Source organism: Euprymna scolopes, chromosome 29 (genome assembly GCF_053919585.1).
Source record: "Euprymna scolopes isolate OS-2025 chromosome 29, ASM5391958v1, whole genome shotgun sequence".
Taxonomy (NCBI): domain Eukaryota; kingdom Metazoa; phylum Mollusca; class Cephalopoda; order Sepiida; family Sepiolidae; genus Euprymna; species Euprymna scolopes.
The window spans coordinates 55,340,556-55,367,899 of record NC_136510.1 but is presented as its reverse complement, the minus strand read 5'-3'; positions in this window follow the sequence as shown (position 1 = coordinate 55,367,899).

The window sequence follows — 27,344 nt, the reverse complement described above, 5'->3', positions numbered from 1 at the left end:
ACACTACCGTTTGCCGGGGGTGTTACTTGGTTGTGGAAACCAGCTTCCTGATGTTAGACACGATATCAAACGATAGGCACATGGAAACATAAACGGGTGGATATGTCGTCAGCTAAAATCGGCTGGCATGGGTCACTTCTTGAGTCTTTATTGCGTCGTTACAGTCAGCATTTCCATCGTTTGCATTAAATGGCAGGGACCGCATGCTTAAATTTAACGCTTTTAAAGAATAGCGAAAAAATGCATTTTTTAATAAAGATATATATAATTTATTTTACATTTAACACTGGCGGAGCATATTTAAATCAAGACCCGTTGAAAGCCGACGCGTGCGGCCAAAATGCTACTTGCGTCTGTTGCGCCTAAGAAGCAAATTTCACTTGTTCAAAAAAAGTACAATTATACTTCAATTCTCCTCTGTTTTCATTGGAAGAGAGAAAGAGGGAGTGAAAAAGAGACAAAGGCAAAGAGAGCGAGAGAAAGAAAGAGAGACATTCATACATAATGTTTAAACATTGTTTTGTATTTGTATCCCATCATGAGTTCTTTTGGGTTCAACCTTTCAAATTCTAAGGTCTTATATTATTTTGACCTAGTTCAATATTATAAACAACTGTCTGTTTTGGCTCGAGTCATACTGAATGTACAATAGTTACTGAAGCTGTTACGTTTTTTAATAATAACGCATTTCTTTCTCGCTTTCCCACGAACACAGTCAGTCACAAGTTAGGTATAATGTTTATTAATGTAGAAACCCCAGCTCATCAAAAATGAGAGCTACATCACTGCAACATAAGTAATATAGATTACACACATAAAGAAATTTTTTTTAAAAAGTATAAAAAAGATGGTTGCCATTGTGATTATGTTGCTACTAGGATGAAATGAAGGATTTTTATGGCGACTTAATGTGTCTAAAAAAGGTTTCTAAAGTTATATAAGATAGTGACTAATAATCAAGATATAATACATTTGTATGTGGCTTATGTTGTTACAAACCTACGGTATTTTGGTCTAAAGAGGAATTTCTGCAATCAAAATATTATATACTAGCACTATTCGTTAACCGGCGTTGCCTGGTGGAATCCTGCCGTTATCGCAAGAAGTAAACCATGGCTGTTGTTCGTGGCAACTGCCGTTCCTGAACAATTGCGGACACTAGCGACCTTGGTCGAAATGAAATAAACTAGCTTTCATTGGCGGTTATTGATGGTTTTGGACGATAACATGCAAGTACTGTTTTATCTAAAAAAAAGCAATCAAAGGAATGCTGGAATCAATATGAATTAATAAAATTACGAAAAAAACCTTCCATGCGAATAATAATGGAAAGTAAAAAACAAAAGTTTTAGAAGATCCGGTATATAAGCTGTTTAGAGTGATCGAAATCAGCGGTAGAAGTCTTATCCTTTTCCGTTTGTTGTTCAAGTCTTCCTCTTCTTTTCAACATTCAAATAATGGTATAAAATTGAATTCTTTTTGTGTGTAAACCAAACAATTACGACTTTTTTCACTTCACTGTCTCGTATGCTGTCATGTTAAGCACGGCGTTTGTAATAAACGTTCAAACTCCCTATGTTAAGAACGGCTTTCGGAATAAAAATCACCAACATCCCCATCTTAAGAACAGCGTTAGGAATAGACACCCCAACATTCCCATGTAAAGAACAGCTTTCGGGGTAGATAACCCCCTTTTGTTGGGGTGTAAATATAATTTCTTCAAATTAAACAGTGATTATCATTGTCAGCATACTCACCTGTAAACGCCAAAAATAAAAATTGGGGTAGGTAGTGTTGGTAGGAAAGAAATAGAGTCATTTATCGCGCGTGCGTACAAGTTTGGCAGCCAGTGAATTACAGTGTATAATACAGGTTTTTATATCTCAATAAGTACTTGTCTCCGCAAAATTTGAATGAGATTTTTAATCAGTATATTCGAAAATTTATAAAAGTCTTCATGCCAAAGTAAATTATGGAGGTGGACTAATGTACAAATTTACCCATCATCTAAAAATGGTAACGTATACGCAATACCGAGAATTAGTTCTGAAAAATACTCCACAGAATTCCAAATTAGTGAAAACACAAGTATATAACAAATAAGTGTTTCCGCATGCGATGATATTTATGGAAAAACTGGCGTGGGTAATAGGTGTAATAAATCTAATCAGAATAGTAAATGTCAACTCAAAAATAGCAAAGGAAGACTTTTTTTTCATGGCAAGCGTTTATTTTGAAGGGATAGTATGTTTCGGTATTTTGTACATATTTATACCTCCTAATAATTGCTGTGTTTACATTTTTGGAGTGTTTTTCGCGTGCAAGCAAAGACGGAGAAAACGTTATGCATATGAATTTATTTTTACTTGTGCATGTTTGTGCCAGTAATACAGTATACACTGTAAACTTATCAATATTTAATTGTCATTTTATGACCGATTAATGTGTTTGCATTCTTAGCGCTAGTGTTTCATGTGGAGTGCAACGCCATTTGTGTAAACTGAAGAATGAAGCTAATCCTTACATAAACGAATACTTCTAGTGTTCGTTTATGTAAGGGTATGCTTTATTCTGGAATATGACAATGTCAGTTCTCAGCCAATCAGAAAGAGCGGAACATAGCTAGGGAGCCGTTTTTATTTAATATTAGGAAGTCGAAAAGAATATGTTATGTCTATCTATGTCTTAGCCAGTTACCGAGGGTGTAATAAAACTATAACTGGAAAATGTAGAATTCGCCCCGATGGTTGGTGTGAGAGCACTAAATATTGAGAAAGAAAAATAGGAATTTCTTCCTGTGTAAATGTTGCGATTGTGATAGTGTTGCTCATCGTATGTTATGTAGCATTTATTATCACGAGTGAATGTGGCTAAAATGGTGGTCGTAAGCTTCATAAAATAGTGGCATTCACGGTGGATGTATTGAATTTGTATGTGACATCTGTTGTTGCAAACCTACGATACTTTGGTCCAGAGGGGAATTTCTGAAATCAAAGTATTATATATTGAAATAGAGATTATCGTTTTACAAAAATGAACAGTTGATATTTAAAATTGATTTTTCCTTTCGTGTTGTTGTTTTTTATGATTAAATGCAAAGAGAGAGGGAAACGAATTGGCCAGAAGAGAATAAAACGAGGATGTTGAATTAGTGGGTGGTGGACATGGAGAGCGGTGAGCGGGTACCAAAAAGCGAGTGGTGTTTGGATGATCATGCTGACTTCTGAAGCCGCCCTAGAACCGGTGTCACGATTATTTTGCGGTAGTAAACAGGAAAATCCCCAATTTAAATGGAGCCAGATGCGGTCGGCACTAGTGAAGCAATATGCCAATGAATGGACCGCCATCGATGTGAGGGAATTGTCTCAACTCAGACAAAAACTAGAGCAAGTGATAATGCGCTAGTATAGCAGATTTCAGGTTTAGCTATAAAGGCATTCCTAACAATGCGGTAAGGGCTATTGGAACTATCCAGGCTTTGTTGGCGGATGTACTCGGTAGGCGTTTGTGGACAGGAACATCCGATCAGATGTCCTTAAGTGTAACCTGGTTAAATTGCGGGTTTGGATTTGGCCCAGAATAACGATCGGATATGAATGAGAATCCGGAGCTACGATCGCGGAAAGATATCGTGAGGGGTCACGACTTCGCCAGAGTACGCTGCACTAAAGCGGCCAGGAAAACTCCACCCCGGAAGGAAGCAAAACCGGGGCAAGACTGACAAAAAGATTCCATACTGCACAGACCTGGTGTGTTTCACTTGCCATTATGAAATACATCGGGCCTAACACTGTCCCACTAAATGGAGAGTGCAGCCACGTGCGCTAGGCCCGAATTGCCGAAAATGTGGAGGGTTTGGCAACGAGGCCAAATAGTGCACTGCAGTAGAAGACAAGTATCTATGATTAAAGCAGGTTAACTATATGATGTTTGCTAACCCCCGATAACCGAAGCCTTTGTAAAACCGAAAAGGGTGGCGAAAGCATGAATTGGCAGGCGACCCTTGAGAAGACAAGAACTCTGCTTGTTGGAAGTGTGGTCAGTTGGGTCATATGGAAAAAGGCTGTCTAAAGATACAATGCTAGCGCTGCGAAAAAAAGGGCCACTTGCGACAGCGACATCGAATACACCCCACCAATAAAGAGAGAAAAAAATTCTCCGAGGTTGGCATACGCATGCCTGTGGGAGGTATGGTGAGAAAAAAACAGGAAAGGAGTCTCTGTGCTCAGTCCTCGCTCAAGGAAATTGGCGGCGGTCGAGGCGAGTAAGAGTTTGTTATCTCTGGAAGGAAGGTCGGTACCTTACATGTCAGGTAATGGTAGCGAGCGTCGAAGTGATAACCCTGGGGGACACTGGAGCCTCTTTGTCCCTGATTAGTTTGGGCGTGTATCCTAGGATTACAAACCGAAACTGACTGCGTCCAGTTGACCTGGAGTTGACTCAGGCAGATAAACCCCAACTGCAATTGGAGAGCCTTACTCATCCCCTTTATGAGTTATGAGGTATTCGAATATTGGAAGGCTTATGTGGTGTCAGATCTCTGTGAAAAACTGATATTATGTAGTGACTGGTTGAAAGACCTGGGGCAGAGATAAGTTTTGACCTGTTGACCCTGTAGCTGGGAGGAACGAGCATCCCCTTCAAATTCCACCCTGTGAAGACTCTTGAGTATGCTGAAATTTCTCTTAAGACAGTGATGTCCACTACAGAACGTATTAAGCGGTAAGAGGTAGGAGTGCTGATGTGTACAAGATCACCCCTCTATCAGAAGAAGATAACGAGGATCAAGAGGCGGTTGTCAGCGACATTATGGTGAGCGATACCAGGAATTTCCCGGTATTGTTGACGTTAACAAGACTGTCCGGATCAAAAATGGAACTCAGGTGCGTTTCGCCAGGTTTGTTGAGAAAGTCCGACGAGTAGAGGACTAGACAGATGGAGCGCCGAGTACTACTAGGAGAATAGAGAGAATAACACCTCTTATATATCAACAAAGAGTGACACCTCTTAAGTAACAATGAAGAGTGATTGGGTTTCTTAAGAGCAACCAGGATATTATCGCAACCAGCGATCGAGAGTTGGGGTGTACGATTACTATGAAGATCAATACAGGAAACCAACTGCCCATAAAGACGAAACCCTACAAAACCCCGATCCATAAGATAAAGTATTGGGGGTTGTGATTAATGATGAAAGGGTAAAGCATGACTCGGACAACGTGGATGCCATCAGGTCCCTATCTGAACTCAAGACAGTACGATAGGTACGATGATTCATAGGAATGATCGCTTATTATCGAAGGTTCATACCTGCCTATAATAGTATTGGCAAAGAAACATGCACTCTGTAAATGGACACTGGAATGTCAGAGGGCTTTTGAATCTCTGAAGGACCAGTTAACCGATATACCGTTACTAGCGTATCCGGATCTGAGCAAGCTCATGGTCCTATATACAGACGAGAGTAACACGTGTGTAAGGGCGATGTTTACCCAGCTGTGTCCGGAGAAGGATGTCCCCATGTCTGACATACGAGAGAAGATCACAATATATTTCCTTTTGCATAAGCTAATCGAAGCCCAGCAGAGATGGTCCGTTATTAAAAAAAGGCGTGTGCGATTGTATATGCTGTGCAAAAACTGAATATCTACTTAAGCCGGGCTGAATTTGAGGTGAAAAGCGATCACAAACCAATGAGATACTTGTTCATAGCGGACTGGAATAATAAAAAGATCCAGAAAGGGCCCTCACGTTATACCATGATTGGTGAAGCCTTGTGTACCTGAAGGGCAAGGAAAATACTTGTGCCGACATTTTGTCCACGATTCCTGAAAAGTTTGAATTCGAAGTTGTCCGGTTGAAGCCGGTTTAGGTGACAGGGTTTTAAAAGTTCAGTAATCAATTTCCATACACTGAAGGAAAGGCCAGTATTGGGTGACAGTAACCTAGAAGATCCGCATTGGGCCGAAACAATCAAGAAAATATTAGGAAGACAGAGAGCTGGCCAGGTTAAGGGTTAGGGTCGTAAAAGGTCAGATCTAAAAATACACCCTCCATGAAGGCAACCTCCATTAAATCGCCGGCCTAGATATGGAAATAGGATTGCAGAGTTGAATATGGAGATATAAGAACAAACCCACGAAAGAGCAGAATAACTGGGGACTGAGAAAACCTATGAGTTGGTATTTAGAAACTATTATTGGCCGGGATTAGCCAAAAGGAAAGTAGAGTGGATAAACCGTTGTGTGAATGTCAGGTTCGGAGTAGGCACCGACCGCGAGCTCTTCTGACAGAAACAGATCAGTATCCCTTCTGAAAACTAAGTCTAGATATTACTGGACCTTATTCAGTAACAGAACGAGACAAACAGTACATAGTGAGCGTCATGGATTGGCTCACTAACTGGCTGGAAGCATATGCGACGCCTGACAAGAAAACTCAAACGGTGGCAGATTTAATTCTCGGAAGATTTACCCTAAATATGGGGCTCCAAAGCGATTGATCACCGAAAAAAGTGCCGAAAACGTCAATAAAATCATGAATGATGCCATAAGAAGTTTAGGGGTACATAGGGGTACAGCATGTATTGACGACCCCCATCACCTCCCAAGTAACAGCAAGGTAGAGAGATTTCCTAAGACGTTGCGGATATCTTGGGCAAGTACCACCAGGAACAGTGGCCGACAATTTACGTAATGCTCCTATAATTAGTTGTCATGGTGATTTTCTTCATGTTCTAAATCTTTTCCCGTTCTGTAGCACGCTTCGTGTATTGCTAGGTTTTCTTTTTCTATGATCTTTACCTGAGAACTGCTGGGACGGCAGAAAATTTTATTTGATAACATTTTCCTACTTGTTGATTATTATCACGTCTGATGTCCTTTGTTTTAGAAGTGTGTTTTTATTACTATATCTCAGAGAATTTTGTGGTATTCTTTTTCCAATACTATCTCTGGTTTATCTCTCTACTATTTGTCTGCATTTTCAAAGTGAAAATGCTTGCATGGTTTCTAATGGACTACTTTTCCCAAGCAGCCATGTCTGTTTTGCATTATTTTTTGGTCTACTGTGTTGCATTCACTGATGTGAGTGATTGTTTCATCTCTTGGTCCAGAGGCTCTACATTTACTGTTATGTTGAGGTTTGTCTCTTTTAGCTTTTATTTAATTTGTTCTATTCGCGCTGTTCGATATAGCTGTCAATATGATTCGGTTCTCTATTCAGCTAGTCTTTTAATGGTGTTTCTTATTTGAGTTTTATAATTATATAGATTGTTGTGTTATCCGTTTCTTACACTGTATTTACTAGTTTTCTTTGGTAATGTAAACTATAAGTACGCCGATATAATTCAATAATAAATTGTTTTTTGGAAAACATCTCCATAATACATAATTTTTCCTTATTTTCAACGCCGATGCCCGGGAAAATGGGGTATGAAGTTAGAAAAAAATATTTAAAACTAATGTCCCCATTTACTTGCTTCCCTACGAGGGCAGAGTTAGTCAGAGACAGCGAATTTTCCATGTGAGCAAAAGCCATCATCCAATACATTATCTGCTCCTTTTTCTTTGTTTATAAAATTTAATCGGTGTTTCCCAGTATTTATTATAATAATTATACCATAGCAAGTGTGTTTAATTGCCTGCGAGACAGATGTTCTTTATAATTTATTTAATATTTAAATTAAAAATGGTCCCTTTTGACGACGTGACTCAACCTCGTTTAACCCCTAAAAAAACTAAGATCTACTTTTTGGTGGGCCTAATTCGTTTAAACCGTCTTTATTAATAATATGAAAGAAACGATTTTGAAAAAAAAAGAAGAAAATTAACATTTTAGCGCGGCGTATCACTTTTCTATATAAATTAAACTTAACATGAGCACCACTTTTTGGCCACAAAGCGTTCAACGAGACATGTCATCTCTAGCATTTTTTCAAGTTTGGTGATCGAGGGGGGGGGGCAAAACATGACAAATAAATTTTTTCTGGGTATTTTTTGTGGTAGGACGGGAATTACGTTTGAAACATAAAATAACGATAAATTAAATTAGTTTATATGAGACTATTCTGTACTTTCACCTAATAATTTTATAAACAAAACGAACCCCAAAATATGACAAATTCAATTTTTTGGGGGGGAAGGGATTACATTAGAAATATAAAATGACAAAATATTCGCAGCTATTTTACTGAAACAAAAGTTCTAATGATTTATTTGTAATTATTTATTTTGTTACTTTCTTCTCTTTGCCGAAATATCTGGTGGAAAGGTATCATGTACTTCTTTTTTTTTGGGACGATTACATTTGCATGTTTTCATCCGTTCTTTTATTTATGTTGTGGGTGTATCCACGTTGCCCATGATGAAAATGATTAGTATACAGGTGTGCTTAAAACGGAACTTCATGTCAACCCAGGCACCGCCGGTTACCTATGCTAGTTTATATATATATATATATATATATATATATATATATATATATATATATATATATATATAAACTAGCATAGGGAAACGAAGTTTCGTGCACTTTTGGTCTATTTTCAATTAACTTGTAAAGCTACATACTCTTTTGGTGTATTTGTTCAATTCGTAACTCTCATCGCCGATGGCGTTTTGTAATAATTTTTGTATTGAAAGGAATGAGGGAGCTTCTGAGTTTTTCGGTAAGCATTTTTTTTTACATGGAGGTCACCACTTATCAAGGCCCGAGAGCCACTCATGGATAAGAGTTATTGTGTGTACAGTAATCAATGAGATAGTATTGTAGTAATCATTAGTATTGGGTCTTCATAGAGTGTCTTACTTAAGGGGGCGGTTTGTCAGGAGTTACTTTATGTTGGACTTGAAGACGTCCAAATTGTAGTCAGGTGGGAAATAGGCAAGCGGTAGAGAGTTCCACTGGCATGCAGTTCGAAGAAAGAAGCTTTGTTCATGGAATCTACGTTTGGATTTAGGCACCGATAAAGAGTGGGGAAAATTATTGACAGTAGTTTCAGCCAGACGGGTGTTTCTCGTGAAAGATTGGCGAGGGGAGACGACGGATTGGAGCTCAGACGAGCACTTGCCATGGAAATAACGATAAAACAAAGACAGGCTTGCAACTTCTCTTCTGTGGGAGAGAGGTTGCAGGGAAGAGAAAAGGGCATTCCTCACTAAACCACGAAGTCTATTTTGTATAGGCTATTTAGTAGCTCCTGCTCAGATTTGGCAGGAGTACTCCATCCTTGGACGTACTTGGCTTTTATACAGATAGAGAATTACATCAGTAGTGAGATATCTTCTGGAGCGGTAGAAGGATCTCACCGTTTTCCCAGCGTCTCTGGCAACAGATTTGATGTACGTGTTCCATTTCAGATCAGGAGTAAAGGTCAAACCCAGAAGCTTGTCAAAACATGGAGCCTCTCCAAGACGAGAGCCATCCATTTCAATTGAGATCAGCTGGGGATCAGAGCGTTGATGATGTAAAGATAGAAGCTTGGTTTTGGATGCATTAAACGTGACCAGCCACCTCTTCCCCCATTTTACCACGTGCTCAAGATCGGAGGAGAGAGAATTAGAGAGAAGTTTGTCATTTACGGCCTTTGATGTATTGCCATTGATGGTCGTGTCATCAGCATAGATATCAACGAATGATTTAAGTATGTATTTTGGGAGATCATTGATGTATATCAGGAAGAGAGTTGGGCCCAGGATGGACCCCTGGGGGACTCCAGCATTAATACTGTGGGCTTCTGATTTCTGCCCATCAACTACTACTCTGATGAACCTATCGGAGAGAAATGATTTAATTGATTGAGAAAACATTTCCAGTAATACCGGAGCTGGAAATCTTGTGAAGTAGGCCCTTATGTCATACCTTATCGAATGCCTTCGATATGTGAAGAGCAATTGCTCTGGAAAGGAAACTTTTTTCAAGAGATTCACTAATCCTATGTGATATAACCGTTAGCACATCTGCTGTAGATCTTGCAGAGCGGAAACCATATTGCATGTCACTAAGAATGCTGTTTCTGTTGAGGTGGTTGTCTTATATGTATTATAGTACAGAAAGTTTTGTAATCGCTAATGGAACGAACTGTGAACTTGCCTCTTCTATGTTCGTTGCGTATGGTTTCCCCGGGAAATATTACTGATGCAAAATATTGTTCTAGCAATCAACGGTTGCATAAGGGAGAGATAGATGGTGCCTATTTGCTTTCCAGTTATAATTTGTGATCACAGTAGTTTTCTACATCAACCACTATTTCATAGTTTTTTCTAACAGTGAAACTAGTTCTTTATGCAGCTATAATTTTCTGTTTGCCATGACGACATGCGAGTGTTATTACAGACTTCACCGTTCTCGATATATGAAGTTCAATTTACAACGAGGCCATTTGAGACATTCACTAATATTTTTGAGAAAGACATGAATGTATTCACACCCCTTTTCACTCACAGTGAAAATGCTTAACTAAAGTGAAACACATGAAATCGTGTAAGTATAGTGTATATATTCAATCATCAATTGTCTTATTGAGAGAGTAGGCCATGTACTTTAAAATGCACAATAAAGTTGATTGGAATGTACGTTCGGATGATTTGATATAATCTAAAATATCGTATTAACGAATCTAAAATGCATTTATTATTTGATATATTTCAATTCATTGTCCAATCAAAGAACATAACTACTGATATCAATTTCTAAACAATGAACGAGAAGGCAATTTTGAACAATATAAAGACTTCATATAAAAAGAACATGAGAACGTGTACGAGATCGCGTCCTTTTACAGCCACTCAAGTAAGAAAATTTGAAAGCGAATATTTGTTTTCACATGAAACATATCCAAGTATCTAGGCTGCCACTCATTTAGCTCGCTTCGTATTAACGATATACTTGGCGATACCTCTATAGAACATGAATTTCGAATCTGCAACACATTCAAAAACGCAAATAACTTACCGAGTAGACCGTAACATTGAATTGGCAGATCCATCCATCTGAATGCGTATCAATTGGCATTTATACATATATGTAGATTTACATTGGCATCCAATACGAGAACACGCAAATGCATACAGATATATCTAATCATTATACGTACGTATGTATATATATATGTGTGTGTGTGTATCGTTATGTATATGTTAACGCTCTAACTATACCATAAAGCATCTTTTTATCGATATATTACAAAATATATAATATATATACATATATAAGTGTGAATGTACGTGTGTGTGAGGCATAGCTCTCAACCTATATACTCAACGAATGTTTTATCTACGGACTTGAAATTTGGTATATTTGATATTCAGACACGTGAGACAAAAGTCTAATTAGTTTTTATTCGGAAAAATGGCGAGCTTCGGGGTCAAAATAGAGAAGCTGCTACTTGGGGGGCATCGGATTTTTATCTCTTCGTCAATCGTTTCACGACTGCGCATACGAGAAGTGTTCACATGACAGCCTCCTTATAGGAAAAATAAGTAGGTAGGAAAAATCCTTTTAAAAATCACGTCAATCTTACCTAATAGTTATCGTATTGGGTGACTGTTTTTAGGTTAAACTATCCAAGTATTTCTTTTGCCCCTAAATAAATATTTTTTTCCAACACCCTGGAAAAACTCATCAGTATACCCTATATTTAAGAATTCAGGTGAAAAGTCATCTCCCTCTCAGTACAAACCAATAAGTCTCCTGTGTGTCATGAGTAAGTTGTTGGAATCCATATTAAATAAAGAAGTAGTCAACCACCTCAACAGAAACAACCTTCTTAGTGACATGCAATATATTTTCCGCTCTGCAAGATCTACAGCAGATGTGCTAACGGTTATATCACATAGGATTAGTGAATCTCTTGAAAAAGGTTTCCTTTCCAGGGCAATTGCTCTTGACATATCGAAGGCATTCGATAAGGTATAGCATAAGGGCCTACTTCACAAGATATCCAGCTACGGTATTACTGGAAATGTTTTTTCAATCATTAAATCATTTCTCTCCGATAGGTTCATCAGAGTAGTAGTTGATGGGCAGAAATCAGAGGCCTACAGTATTGATGCTGGAGTCCCCCAGGGATCAATCCTGGGCCCAACTCTCTTCCTGATCTACATCAATGATCTCCAAAAATACATACTTAAATCATTCGTTGGCATCTATGTTGATGACACGACCATCTATGGCAACACATCAAAGGACGTAAATGACAAACTTCTCTCTAATTCTCTCCTCCGATCTTGAGCACGTGGTAAAATGGGGGAAGAGGTGGCTGGTCACGTTTAATGCATCCAAAACCAAGATTCTATCTTTAAATCATCAACGCTCTGATCCCTATCTGACATCAAATGAAATGGAGTGCTCTCATCTTGGAGAGGCTCCATGTTTTGAAAAGCTTCTGGGTTTGACCTTTACTCCTGATCTGAAATGGAACATGTACATCAAATCTGTTGCCAGGGACGCTGGGAAAATGATGGGATCCTTCTACCGCTCCAGAAGATATCTCACTACTGATGTAATTCTCTATCTGTATAAAAGCCAAGTATGTCCAAGGATGGATTACTGCTGCCACATCTGAGCAGGAGCTGCTAAAAACAGCCTATCCCGCCTTGACAGAGTACAAAATAGACTTTGTGGTTTAGTGAGGAATGTCCTTTTCTCTTCCCTGCAACCTCTCTCCTACAGAAGAGACGTTGCAAGCCTGTCTTTGTTTTATCGTTATTTCCATGGCAAGTGCTCGTCTGAGCTCCAATCCGTCGTCTCCCCTCGCCAATCTTTCACGAGAAACACCCGTCTGGCTGAAACTACTGTCAATAATTTTCCCCACTCTTTATCGGTGCCTAAATCCAAACGTAGATTCCATGAACAAAGCTTCTTTCTTCGAACTGCATGCCAGTGGAACTCTCTACCGCTTGCCTATTTCCCACCTGACTACAACTTGGACGTCTTCAAGTCCAACATAAAGTAACTCCTGACAAACCGCCCCCTTAAGTAAGACACTCTATGAAGACCCAATACTGATGATTACTACAATACTATCTCATTGATTACTGTACACACAATAACTCTTATCCATGAGTGGCTCTCGGGCCTTGATAAGTAGTGACCCCCATGTAAAAAAAAAGTACTCTTATGCATGTGTCTCAGTTTCTTTCGTTTCTACTTCAAATTGTGAATGCTTTAACGTCACGTTTCATAACTACGGTATTACTATTTATTATTAAACTGCTAACTATATATACGTTACGTTAAAATAGAAATTATGAGTGTATTCGTATATGATTAACTAGTGCATTTTGCCGTTAGAAGAGTAGCTATTTTGGCATATTTTTCAATTATGTAATATTTAAAATTGTCCAAAATGTTTATAAAACAATTGTAATACATAAGAAAATGTACAATATGTGTTCTCATTTCATATTTTGTTGTCTTGATTTTTTCAATAATATATGCATGCTCGATAATCATTAAGCTTAAATAATTTATTCAATGCATTTTGACTTTGATTTTATAGGTATATTAACATTTCCGGAAGTTTATATATTAACATTTTGGTTCAAAAATATTGATATATCTATCTATATATATATATATATATATATATATATATATATATATATATATACATATATATATACATATATATATATAATTATATATATAATTAAATATATACACATGACTCAATGTGTCATACATTTTCTAATATTTATACACACACACACAACACACACACACACACGCATATATATATATATATATATATGTGTCTGTATATATCAGCAAAATTTGTGAAATATAAGAGAATTCCTCTGCTTGATTATACAAAAAACAAATGACTACGATTCTAGTATTAGAGCATTATCTTCTCGTAAGATATAAATAACACCAAATCTTACAATAAAAATACCTCCGATACCCTTTAACTATTTGAAAGAATCAACGTCATCTATCAGTTTTAATACCCTTTTTTGATAACGAAATTCCCATAGTAATATTAAAACTAATAGCTATATTGGTTTTACGCTCACTACCTTATCTCACTGCCTGACCATGTATCTTGTGAATCATACTTTGATTTACAAATATCTACAAATACGAGGTGTGTGCAATAAGTAATGCCTCTGACCCACTTCCCATAGCAGTAGAGCAACGAAACTTGGCACAGTTATTAGTCTTTCTCTACATAGGAACCACCCAGAGTTTCTCCCATCGTTTGATGCAGCTTTGGAGACCGTTTTTGTAGGACACCCCAGATTGGTCCTACAACCACGGCGTGACTTCAGAAATCAAGGCTGCATCATCTGGGAAACGCTTCCCTTTCAAAAATAACTTCATTGTTGGGAAGAGGTGAAAGTCAGCGGGTGCAAGGTCAGGAGAGTAGGGAGGATGGGGAAGGATTTCATAACCACACGCCCGTGCTTCTGATCTAGCGACATGCGAGTTGTGGACCGGAGCGTTGTCCTGCAGGAAGACAGTACCTTTGCTGATCTTGCCCCGCCTATTGATTTTTATAGCTTCCCTTAATTTCCCCAAAATTGAAGCATAATAGGCTCCTGTAATTGTGGTACCCTTTGCCAGGAAATCTGTCATCACTACTCCGTTCTGGGCCCAGAAGACTGTGAGCATGACCTTGCCAGCGGAGAGCTGCACCCTTGCCTTCTTTTGAGGTGGTGAGTCCAAGTGCTCCCACTCCATTGACTGGGCTTTGGTCTCTGAATCATAGTGATGGACCCAGGTTTCATCCTGTGTAATCAGTCTTTTGAAAAACTTTGACTCATCGTCTTGACACATCTCCAAATTCATCCTCGAGCACTTGACGCATTCTCGCTTCTAGAATGGTGTAAATCCATCTGGCAGACACCTTATGCATATGCAAAGTGCCATGAATTATAGTTCTCACAGACCCTGTACTATTCGTGACATCTTGGGCTATTTGGCGAATAGTAATGCGCCGATCCTCCAAAATAGCAGCCTCAACTTGATCATCAATGGCAGAAGGAAGGCGACCAGGTTTGGAAGCTATTTTCACAGACTTCCGGTCATGTTTGAATTCACGATGTCAGCGTTTTACAAGGTGATATGATGGGGCATTATCACCATAAGTTTCTTTCATTTCATCAAAAGTCTCCTGTGGTGTACGTCTTTTCAAATACAAAAACCGGACCACTGCTCGACATTCAACAGGCTCCATTTCACACCTGACTCAGTTCAAACACCTGTAAAACAGAAACTACAATAAGGTCAGAGCTGTAATTTGCCACATAATCCGTAGAAATATAAATCATTGCCTATGCAAAATTTCAGCTAGATCGGACAACTGGAAGTGGGTCAGAGGCATTACTAATTGCACGCCCCTCGTACATAACTGCTCCCTTCTTATTAAAGACAGTCCCTAGTTAATAACATCATACATTCCAAAACTATTTTTAAAACGTTAAATTTAGCAATGTACAATTAATAATATTGCATATTATACCAGTAATACTATTTTGAAATATTTAACGAAAAAAAAAGACAAAAACAATTATATCCTTTGATGCCAATTCTGACAACACGGAATTTAAAATTGTAAACGTTTCTTTGGTAGTGTCTGAAAACGGTTTCCCGGCATCATACTGACTCAAAATATTTGTTTCACAGCTACATTTTGGAAATCCCTTTTTTCCTCTGGATTTTTGTTCATTCACTTGTTCACCTGATGATGATTTGGTCAAAAATCGAACACATCCACGATACATATATAATTTATACAGGGTGACTCAAAAAAACGGGCCCTAACTATAATTGAGCCCCGTTTTTTAGTGTTTTGTCCGAACGAAATTTAACACGGTGTATTCTTTGCCCTAGCTCCCACTGGGGTCTTGGTGTACTCAGGCTCGTTGATTCTGTCATGTCCTGTAAAACAAGGGCAATTGGTGAATAAATAATGGAGATATCACGTTTTTTTTGGATCACCTTGTATTCAATTTAATATAACTTACATGAAAAATCGATAATTAAAAAAAAATTACTTTAAAAAAAAGTAATTCTATTTAATTATAGAAGCGTTCTATTAATTTAAAACATGGTTGCTTAAATGAAAAATGTTTTCTAAATACACAGTATGTATGCATATATATATACATATATATATACATTGTGTGTGTGTGTGTGTGTGTGTGTGTGTGTGTGTGTGGATATATAGTGTCATGGGTAAGCTTCTGCATTCGTGCTCTCGATCAAATTCTGTTGAGTATGTTACTCATCATATTTCTATTCTAAAATCCAAACAAACAGTCATATGATAAATATGATTTGTTGTTTTTCGACATTTTCCCTAACTTTTGTGCATTCGATAAAATTAGAGTCATCTTTCGGATGGTGACATGCACATATGCTGTTGCCATCCACATACAGTACTGTTTTGATTTCACAGCTCATCAGTGCGGCCAGATAAGCATAAGCCAGGATTGAAATAAGATAAGCCAGGATTGAAACCTGATCGCCCAAACGACAGTGGAACTTCTAACCGTTGCGCTATACATACGGCTGCTGCTATGCTGCTATGCTGCTATACGGGCAGTGAATTAACAATGTTTTGTCATTGTCCAAACACTTAAGCTCAATTTGTTTACACAAAGAGCATATATATATATATATATATATATATATATATATATATATATATATATATATGCGGATATCTGTTAAATGTTTAACGGTAAATGACATTTAGATTAAAAGATATCGCGTGATATCACTCACTTACGTCATAAGTTACCGAAAAAGCCATGATAAAAATTGTGAAAGTATAAGGGTACATTATAAACATATTATAGGTTCCAGTACACACGTTATAAACACTTTTGTTTTAAAAAAGTGGTTTTAATTGGATGTAAATTACTTTTATAAATGTCAAGCTTTTGCATTTCAGTAAGTTTTATTCATATCTCTGTAATGTAACTGTTGAGAATACTATTAATCAGTTTTAAATGTATATCACACATGGATTTTGACAATATGATTATATGTCCATGATAGTTTATTGCTTAGTAAAACAAATTTTAAGCTTATTAAAATAATTAAAATTTTTAATTTCATGTTCATAATTTCATGTTTATAATAATGATTTTGATATCGTCTAGAAAATAAGCGGGAAATAAGCAAAAGAACGCAATTGCCTGGAGTGATATTCAAACTCGAAAGATGGTATAAAAATGAACAGAGGGTGGATCTTTTTTCAATACAGTCATCGAACGATAAAATAAAATATGTTTATGAGTTCGTTGTAGGGATCTTTCTGTTTACATCCAATGTTGATCGATCGTATAAAATAAATTAACATAAAGACAAACTTCAATTATTAAAACGAAGAATTCCAAATAAAAATAGTGCTTTAAGTGATCTGAAAGACATTGGCTTATTTTTATTTTTTATTTTTTCTCATTGGTAGTAAATAAGTTTATTATAAGAATATGCAAAGGCAGAAAATGACAGAACGTTTGTTTCTAATGTTTTTACGTAATTTTTCACACTTCTCAACTCTATATAAATAAAATGAACTCATTTTTCCCGTGTGAGTTTTACCTTAATGGGATTAAAAATCACATTACATTCAGATGCAATGTCTCACACTTCAGCACAGGATCTGAGGTGTGCTATAGGCATACTACCCCTACAGTTCCTTGATATTCGTACATTTCTATATATTTCGGTGAGAGTTCACTTCCACAATCGGTTAGAATCAATGGAAGTTGTAAAATCTTTTCTCTCTATTCGATTCATACTCCGCCCGTGACCACTTAACACTGCTGCGGATATGTCAACAGGGGAATATACGAGGAACACCGGTTTGAGTTCTTAATTGCTCAAAAAATATGGATTGGAATTTTTCCGTCGGGTGAAATGCGACTTTACATTCCAGTTATTCTGTGGGTTATTTTTGCCATTTTATAAATTTCTTCTTTTTCCCCCTTTTCTTCCTCTCTATATGTTTTCCTCTTTTTGTAGGGGATGGGGATGGGATTGAAGGATTACTTAAACGAAACGAACTAACTCTGGATTCCAGTTTTTTGAAGAAACTTTAACAGTCAGCCGCCAGAGTTCTTCAAATCTTGCACCGATTAGTGGCTTTAATATTTTATTTACTGTCTTTATACTGCTATTATGTTTGCACTGATTTCATACGTGATACCAGGGGGGAGAGCTGACTTCCTATTTTCGGATTAGTTACTTATTCATTATTTATTTCTATACATTGCATTTCTGAGTTTCATTAGCACAATTACTACAACGCTATCGATATTGGAATCGACATTCAAATTGGTTAACAGCGAAACAAATAAAATTTAATAAACATATTTTCATTATACACGGTAAGTTTTATTTTTTTGAATTTTGTTTTTCCATCTAAAAAAAAAATAGATTTAAATAAACATATTTGCATTTTACGCGGTAACTTTTTGTTTTTATTTCTTTTTTTTCTCTTGTTCCTTGGGTATTCTTTCAATTTTCATAATGCACGGTAAGTTTTATTTTTTTGAATTTTATTTTTCCATTAAAATAAAATTAGATTTAAATAAACATATTTGCATTTTATGCGGAATTTTTTTTTTCTTTTTTTTTCCTTTTTTTCCTTTGGTATTCTTTCACGTTCGTTTTGTTTTTATTCCTTTCAATTTTACGCGTCATATATTAGCTAAACCAAGGCGGGGGCATCTATAAATAAAAAAAAGCTAAAGTGTATGTGTGTGTGTGTTCCTTCACCCTACACTCGGCCTCCTCCTGCTTCTACGACAATGACATCATGTTTGACCAAGAAAACGTTGACGTTAGTTTCAACCACCTGCAAGTGTTTTAAAGGGTTAATTTTATCAATTCTCAGTTGTGTGTCTCTTTGGCGTAAAAGTAACGTGCCATGCATTTTTTTCCGCCTTAGCCTTGATGCTTTGGGTTCAAGCCTGTCTTCCTACATAAACCTTTTTTCCTCTTTTACACCTTTTTTGTGCTTTTTTTTACATTTGTTCGCGGTTTTTTTACATAGGCGTCACCACTTATCAAGGTCGAGAGGCCACTCAAGGATTAGGATTAAAGAGTGAACAGTAGTCAAAAGGGCAATATCGTAATCGATAGTAATGCAAGTTCGGTAAATCTGTTAACTTAAGTGGAACGGCTCATCAGAAACTTTTTTACGGTGGACTTGAAGACAAGCATATTATAGACAGCTGGAAAGCAGGAAAACGGAAGACAATTCCACAGACGTGCAGTTCTAAGAAAGAAGCTTTGTTCATGGAATCTACGTTTAAGTTTACGCACAGATAAAGAGTGGGGGTTTTGCTTTGTTTTGGTTTTTCCAATTTTTTATAACATCGTGTTTTTTATAATATTAAAACAGGGCCCCCCTCCTACATACACACCCCCAAACACCTGGGCAAGTTTTGAATATTGCGTTTTTTTAAGACATCAGACTGAAGGTACTGATATTAAATCCACTGCTTGTGTAGCTCATAGATCAACCGTTTTACTTAGATGTTGCGAGACATATGTACACATATAGGTAGTTTTTATATAGAGAGAATAATTTCTAGACAAAAATAAAGCTCAGATTCGAATAGTCGAAAAGTCTTATGTCTTCATTTTGCAAAATTAAATTGAAAGAATAATTAATTCTATTGTATTCTCTTTCTGTTTTTATTTTATCCATACAATGTTTTATTGCAGCAATTTATTATTTTCAGTAATATGTTTCTTTGAATGTAAGGTTGTAAGTCGATGCATATTCTGAGCGTGATTTATTATGTGTGATTTTTAGCTGAATTAGTGTCAGTATTCCAAATAATATAAAATAAAAATGAGTTGTTTATTATTCAAAGGGGGGGGGCATGCGCAGTATTCTTAAATTAAGAGAATATCTGATATAATTAAGCACACCCTGTCGATCATCCTTCGGCTACCATTCACGTCTGTGGAGACGTCTATGTTCACGATATGGAATGGTTAGCTCACTTAAAAAAGGCAGACTATGTAATCGATAAGATCAATTTCAAGAGATATAGAAAAAAGTACCAACTTCTGTTCAATGGATGCAATTAGATATCGTGTTTTAGTTCTTCACAATGCAAACTGAATTAATATGTAATAAAAACATCAATTTAAATCTGTTTTGTTTCATTGAAATTATAATTTTCGAATTTCCATATTCAGTATGTGCTTTTAAAAATGTTTTTTTTTCGTAAGTTCCTATCTACTTCTAGCTGTCATCCATTTTACCTCTTTTAATTCGTTTTATTTTATTTTTCTATGAATGAAGTCGTAATTCTTTACTAATTGAGGATTAACATTTTGTTTTCTTCATCAAAAAAGTGACCGAATTTAATTCCTCCAATTTTTCTTCCACGTACAATTTTTGTTTCCCTTCCATCGTCCAATTTCCGATTTCTCTAAACAAAAACACTAAATTTTTCATCCCTTCCAACATATTTTTTCTGTATTTTTCTGAATTTTTTCGTATAATGCGTACATTTTCTGCTTTAAACTTTAATGTAATTTTCTTTAAATCACATATTTTGGTGTTATTTTCAATTGCAAAATAGCCTAAGATTCTAGAAACAATCAGATTAAATGGTTATCAGACATAAAAATAAAACATTCACATCGCTTGAAAGCAAAATAAAACTTTCTTGCCTTATCCTAGCAACTAATATTTATCTATGTAATTGAAATCGATTACACATTCCTTTCAAAGTTTATATATATATATATATATATATATATATATATATATATAAAAGTGAAAGTGTCTGTGTGTCTGTGTGCCTGTGTGTGTCTGTGTGTGTGTCTGTGTACATTTACCTACGCAATAACTCTGTCAATTTTTAGTCTACAGACTCGTAATTTGATATACAGGGTACTGAGATTTGGGAAAATTATGTGATCGGTTTTTGGCCAGAAATTTTTCGATTAAGAGGTCAAAGTTCAACGATTTGACCTTTGAGAACTCTACCAAACTCCTCCGACAATTTTGGGTCTACACACTTGAAATTTTAGATATAGGTTCCTTGTACATGGATCTAACTTAATAACTTGATTTTAGCCCTAAGCAATACATTTTCAGAGGTCATAATAGGGGTAAAAGTTAAAATGAATTGACCTCTGCGGTCTCTTCCTAATTACTCAGACAATTTCTGGTCTAAATATTTAAAATTTAAATAAAGGGTAGTCAGAGATAGGGCAAGCTTTTTCATAAGTTTGGGTCGAAAATTTTTAGCTACCAATATATAAATGTATGTATGTCTGTTTGCATGTCTGCCTTAAACTTTCAATAGAGGCGACGGATTTTACCAAGAGCAGTATCGTTTTAAAGTTCGACCTTTCATACGACAAATATCCAAAAATTGGCAAAAAACATTAATATCTTCCCCTTCGATTAGGCACTTTTTTACAGGGGGGTCTCTTTTTTCGCCGATATTTTTAAAAGTTATCCTCTCCTTTAGATTGTCTAGCCTTAATTAAAAAAAAATGTCGCTTCCGGTTTAGCGGTGGTCGTAACAGCATAAACGTTAGATTTTTACCCCATTCTTTTCCTCCTTTGCGGTAGGGATTAGCGCCTGCCTTCCTGCTACCACTTTTTCTTTGCTCAACATACACATCCAAACACCCGGGCAACGCCGGGCTGAAATGCTAGCATATCTATAAAAGTGAAAGTGTTTGTCTGTCTGTGTGTATGTGTGTGTACATTTCCACACGCAATAACTCTGTCAAAGATTTGATGTACAGGCTACTGAGATTTGGGAAAATTGACGTGATCGGTTTTCGGCTAGAAATTTTTCGATTCATGGGTCAAAGTTCAACGATTTGACCTTTGAGAACTCTACCAAAATCTTCCGACAATTTTCGGTCTAAACACTTGAAATTTTAGATATAGGTTCCTTGAACATGGATCTAACTTAATCACTTTATTTGAACCCAAAACAATAAATTTTAAGGTGTCATAATAGGGGTCAAAGTTTTAAAAATTGAGCGTTTTTTTTTTTTTTGCTCAACATACACCTCCAAATACCCGGGCAACGCCGAGCACCTATGCTAGTATATCTATGAAAGTAAACGTATCTGTGTGTCTGTGTACATTTCCCTACGCAATAACTCTGTCAATTTTAAGTCTACACACTCGAAATTTGATTTACATGGAACTGACATTTGGGAAAATCGATGTGATCGGTTTTCGACCAGAAATTTGTCGATTAAGGGGTCAAAATTCAACGATTTGACTTTTGAGAACTCCTCCGACAATTTTGGGTTTAAACACTTGAAATTTTAGATATAGGTTCCTTGGATATTGATCTAGCTTAATCACTTTATTTGAGCCCAAAACAATAAATGTTAAGGGGTTATAATAGGGGTCAAAATAAAATAAATTGACCGCTTTTTTTTTGCTCAACATACACCTCCACATACCCGGGCAACGCCTGGCTGAAATGCTAGTATATATATATATATATATATATATATATATATATATATATATATATATCATTTCTTCTTTGCCTTACATAGAATGATAAAAATCTTTGATATGAAACTAAAATATTTCACGTCATAATGTTTTTAAATTACTTGAATCACAAAATTCATATATATATATATATAAATATATATATATATATATATATATATATTTCTTCAGTATAAAGGAAATAGTGTAGTTAATACTAAAGTGAAAAAAATACCTAAAATAACAGATTGTCTTATTCAGCATACTGTAAAACCTATAAAATTCTTCAGTATAAAGGAAATAGTGTAGTTAGTACTAAAGTGAAAAAAAAATACCTAAAAAAAAATAATGTCAGCAGCGCAGAAAATGATTCCTGTAAAGAGAACTAAACAAAAATAACTCTAGTAAAAAAGAAAACAAAAGACAATATATAACAAATAATTATATCAGTATGCAATAAATGTATTTTAGCGGCGTAAATTATTTGATAGACAAAGAACGTTAAAAAAAGAACTGGTGTAAATCTAGTCAAATACAAAGTAAATGAAAAGTACTGAAAACGATAATTTATCCTGACGTAATTAAGGCTCAGAGTGTTAAAATGTCTTTTATATTAACTGAAATAGTTTTTATGATATTCAAAGTGAAAAATATTTTTTTTTTTGCTTAATCAACCCAATCTAAGTTCGGTGCCACTTAGATGTATGGTGCTACTACAACTCTCTCTTTGGGCCAAGATCAAAGTATAGTATCAATTTTTCAGACGCTACACTTCAATTTCTTGGTCTCTCTCAGTGGAAAAATCTTTCATGACTGGGACACTTTTTATTTTTGTTCCTTTTATTCCACGTTAAAAAACGACCCTGGTGTTCAAATCTGTCTCGTTTTATTAAAAGATTCAGCGTTTCTGAAAGTGTTCTCCTGTAAATTCCACAATTTACAATTTTTTTTTCAAGTTAATCTCATCGATTATAAACTTATCTTTCAGATAAAAAATTGAAAGAAAAATGACTTTTACCGTCGGGATATTTTCAAATATAAGGTTCTACTAAGTTTAACACGTACTTTCTGACCACGATCGAGAAAAATATTGTGGCAATAATATTTTTCTCGGTGATGGTCACAAAAAACGTGGTCGATTTAGTAGAAAATTATAAGCGTAAACTGATCCCTGAATTTTGTTATTAAATCAAACCATTAAAATAATAAAACCTGGATGATGTTTGTTGTTTTTAATGTTTAGCTAACATAACCATAACATGTACGTTTAAAAATACCGTGATGTAAAAATGTCTGTTTATTCGTGGAGATTTAATTTATCCGTGATTTAAAAATGTGCTGGTTTTGTTTATTTTGTGTGGAAATTTATTGTGTAATGTCTCTGCTGTCCGTTGATGATGAAGGGATATAATTGTACAATGAATGGGTTAATTACATCATATGAAATGACTGGCCAATTTTTATGATTTCATATTAAAAAATATTGCGACAATATTTTTCTTGGTGCTGGCCACAAAGAACGTGTCCAATTTAGTAACACGTTATAATTGAACATTTTGTAAATCCTTAAAGGAAATAAGTAAGTAAAAATATATTACAATTAATAAAGAAATAAAGCTTGGACGATGAAGAAGTTACTGTGAACGTTACTATAACTACTACTATAAATACCGTGATGTAAAAATATCTATTTATTTATGGAGCATTAATTTCTCCGTATTTATAAAAGTCCTGTTATTGTTTATTTTGTATAGAATTTCTTTGGGTAATGTCTCTGGTGTCCGTTGATGTCGAAGGAATATAATAGCAGAATGAATGGGCTGATTACATTTATGAGATGACTGGACAATTTTTATGATTTCATATTAAAAAATAATGCGACAATATTTTTCTCGGTTATGGTCACAAACTATGTTCAGTTTAGAAGAACGTTATAACTGAAAAGTAATTCCCGAATCGTGTTAATAAATCTAAAATTTAACGGAGATAAGTAAGTATAATTATATTCATTAAAGGAATAAAACTTGGGCGATGTTTGTTTTTTTAATGGAGAAAGCAATTATTTAGCGAACGTTGCCATAACATCTTGTGTTAAAAAAATAACGTGATGTAAAAATGTCTGTTTAATTATGGCAAATTAATTGCTCCGTGATTAAAAAATGTCCTTTTATTTGTTAGTTTTTTTAGTGGGTGCAGAAACTTTATGTGTAATATCTCTGGAGTCTGTTGATGACAAAGGAATCTAATAGCATAATGAATGGGTTAATTACATATTATGAGATGACTGACCAATTTTTATGATTTCATAATCAAAAATAGTGCGACAATAGTTTTCTTGGTGGTCGTTACAAAGTACGTGTTAAATTTAGTAGAACGTTATAAATGAAAAGTAATCCTTGAATTATCTTAATAAATAAAATACTTCAAGGAAATGAATAAGTAAAAAGTAAATTACAACCCTTACTGTATTGAAACTTTTTTAATAATCTTGGACGATTTTTTTTAAGGCAATTGTTTAGTGAACGCTACTATAACATATACGTTTCCTAAAAAAAGGAAATTACCGTGATGAAAGAATGTCTATTTATTTATGGAGAATTAATGTATCTGTGACTTATAAATATATGGCCTGGTTTTGTTTAACTTGTGCAGAAGTTTTTTGTGTAAGGTCTTGGATGTCGGTTGTTGATGAAGGAATATAATAGCATCATGAATGAGTTAATGTAATGGTGAATAAGTCCAGAAAAGCAAAGTTATTGTAGTTATAGACAATGACAACGTATTATATAGTAGCGAACATTTAATGTTGGAATAAGCGAATTGCGGAATTCGAGAATGTCTAATATAAGCCAATCAACTCGGTCGGATTCTGACAAGGGCGAAATTAGTATTTGTGTAGATGGAAAGTGGTAAGAGTAAGCGTTGTGTATGACTTCAGTAACCAGTTAATTACGGCGTAGACTCAGGAAAGAAGGAAAAGGTATAAAAAGTATAAACTTCCGCGGTAAAGAATGGGGTAATAAGACTACTTACAGATCAAGGGGTGAAAATGGAATTACTTCCTCTGTGGGCTATGGAGATGATGATGATTATGCTCCTCGGAATAAATGTAACGTTTTAATATTACGAATAAATGTGCCTAAATGTCGTTTAACATTTAAATAAGGTAATGGCTAATAGTGTAAGCAATATAAATTTGTATGTGCCATCTGTTATTGTAAACCTACGGTATTTTAATCCAGAGAGAAACACTGTGTCTCTTTAATTATATAAAGAGATTAATCGAAAGAATTTAACTTTAATTTGTACACTTATAATTTGCTCTATTTTATAGCTTGACTTTAACTTTTTGGTTGACATTGTCTTGAAAATATTAGCTCATATACTATTTAATAAGGCAGTTATTCACTTGATTATACAATCTGTGATTTAACATATATATATATATATATATATATATGTACATTTTTTTTAGTTTTTATGTAAATACAGTCATAACTTGCTACGGTGTGCAGACCGTTTCAATCGCTTTAGATATCACCAGACAAGAAAAATTACGGTACAAAAACTGAAAAGGTTTAATACCTTTTCAAATTTTGAAGATGGTAACTTCGCCATGAATGGCGATGTGTCGCACCCTCTCTTATGAAGTTACGTAAGGACCCCTGATCGTCTTCGTGAAATTTCGGCTCGTGTCGTCTGGTACTTCTAGAGGCCGTCACATTGAATCTGGTATGCTGAACGCGAATAAAAAAACTCACGCAGGCACGAAAGACAACAGACGCTTGAATTCTATTCTATTTTCATAAAATATATTACATATTTTTTTACAAATATATGGTTCAGTTCTTGGTAAGTTTTTAAAAGTCTCAAATCTCTCTTCTCTTCGGCGATAGCACCCAGACGGGCCGGAGGAGGGGTGTGCTGCTCACGTCTTCAGGAAGCGGTATTGTTATTTCGAGTTTCGCGCATACTCTCTGGTTGGAAAGTGACTAATTTCGCGCAACACTAGCATTATGTATTGGTGTGTGTACGGGGTGGAAAATTCCTAAGCCAATCAAATTACGCCACGCAATTACAGAAACCCCAAATTGCGGGTATGCAATTCAATCTCGTCGCTAGCTTGCAATCTAAGACCCAAATATGATATCTATTCCCATGACCTCCAGAGTTCATCAGCTGTCAGTCAGAACCCCCTGCACTGAGTTCACCAGGCCAGACGATGTCAACGCCATTGTCCCAACATTTAATGTAGTCATTTTCGAATAACAAAATATATCTCTGATTTTCAAACAATAAAGCAAATATATATATATTGACAATGAAATTAAATATATATCTATATCCCTTACTTTAAGTCTTTGGAATATCCGCCATTGCCCGGGATCTATTAAAGCTACCTTAGCATACCCGGCTCCCAATGAGGTGCAATTCGCTCCCTATGGTCGATCACGTTACAATCGCTCCCTTAGACTGCATTGCTTCATCCCTTTCACAATTCGCATTCAGATTTTTTTCACACCTCTCTCTCTCCTTCGTTGATTTACCCGTCTACAAAAAGATACCATACACAGACTAATAACCACCCTTGAATCAAAAGTTCATAAGAAAGTCAGTTCAAAAAGTTCATAAGTAAGTAAAAGTTTACGGTATATCAGGTAATCAAGTTTCCTTTTTTCACATGCAAGTTTTTTTTGCTTGCGTTTGTTTTTTTGTTTTTTTTCACAATTCACAGTAATAATTCAAAGATAATCACCATTTATAAATGTCACTCAGTAAAATGCAAAAAGCTAACTAATTAGTTTATAAGAGTTACTTCCCCTGTTTAAAAAGTTTTGCCCCTTTTTTCCAAGGGTTTTATAAGAGTTATTCCCCCTTTTCCATTT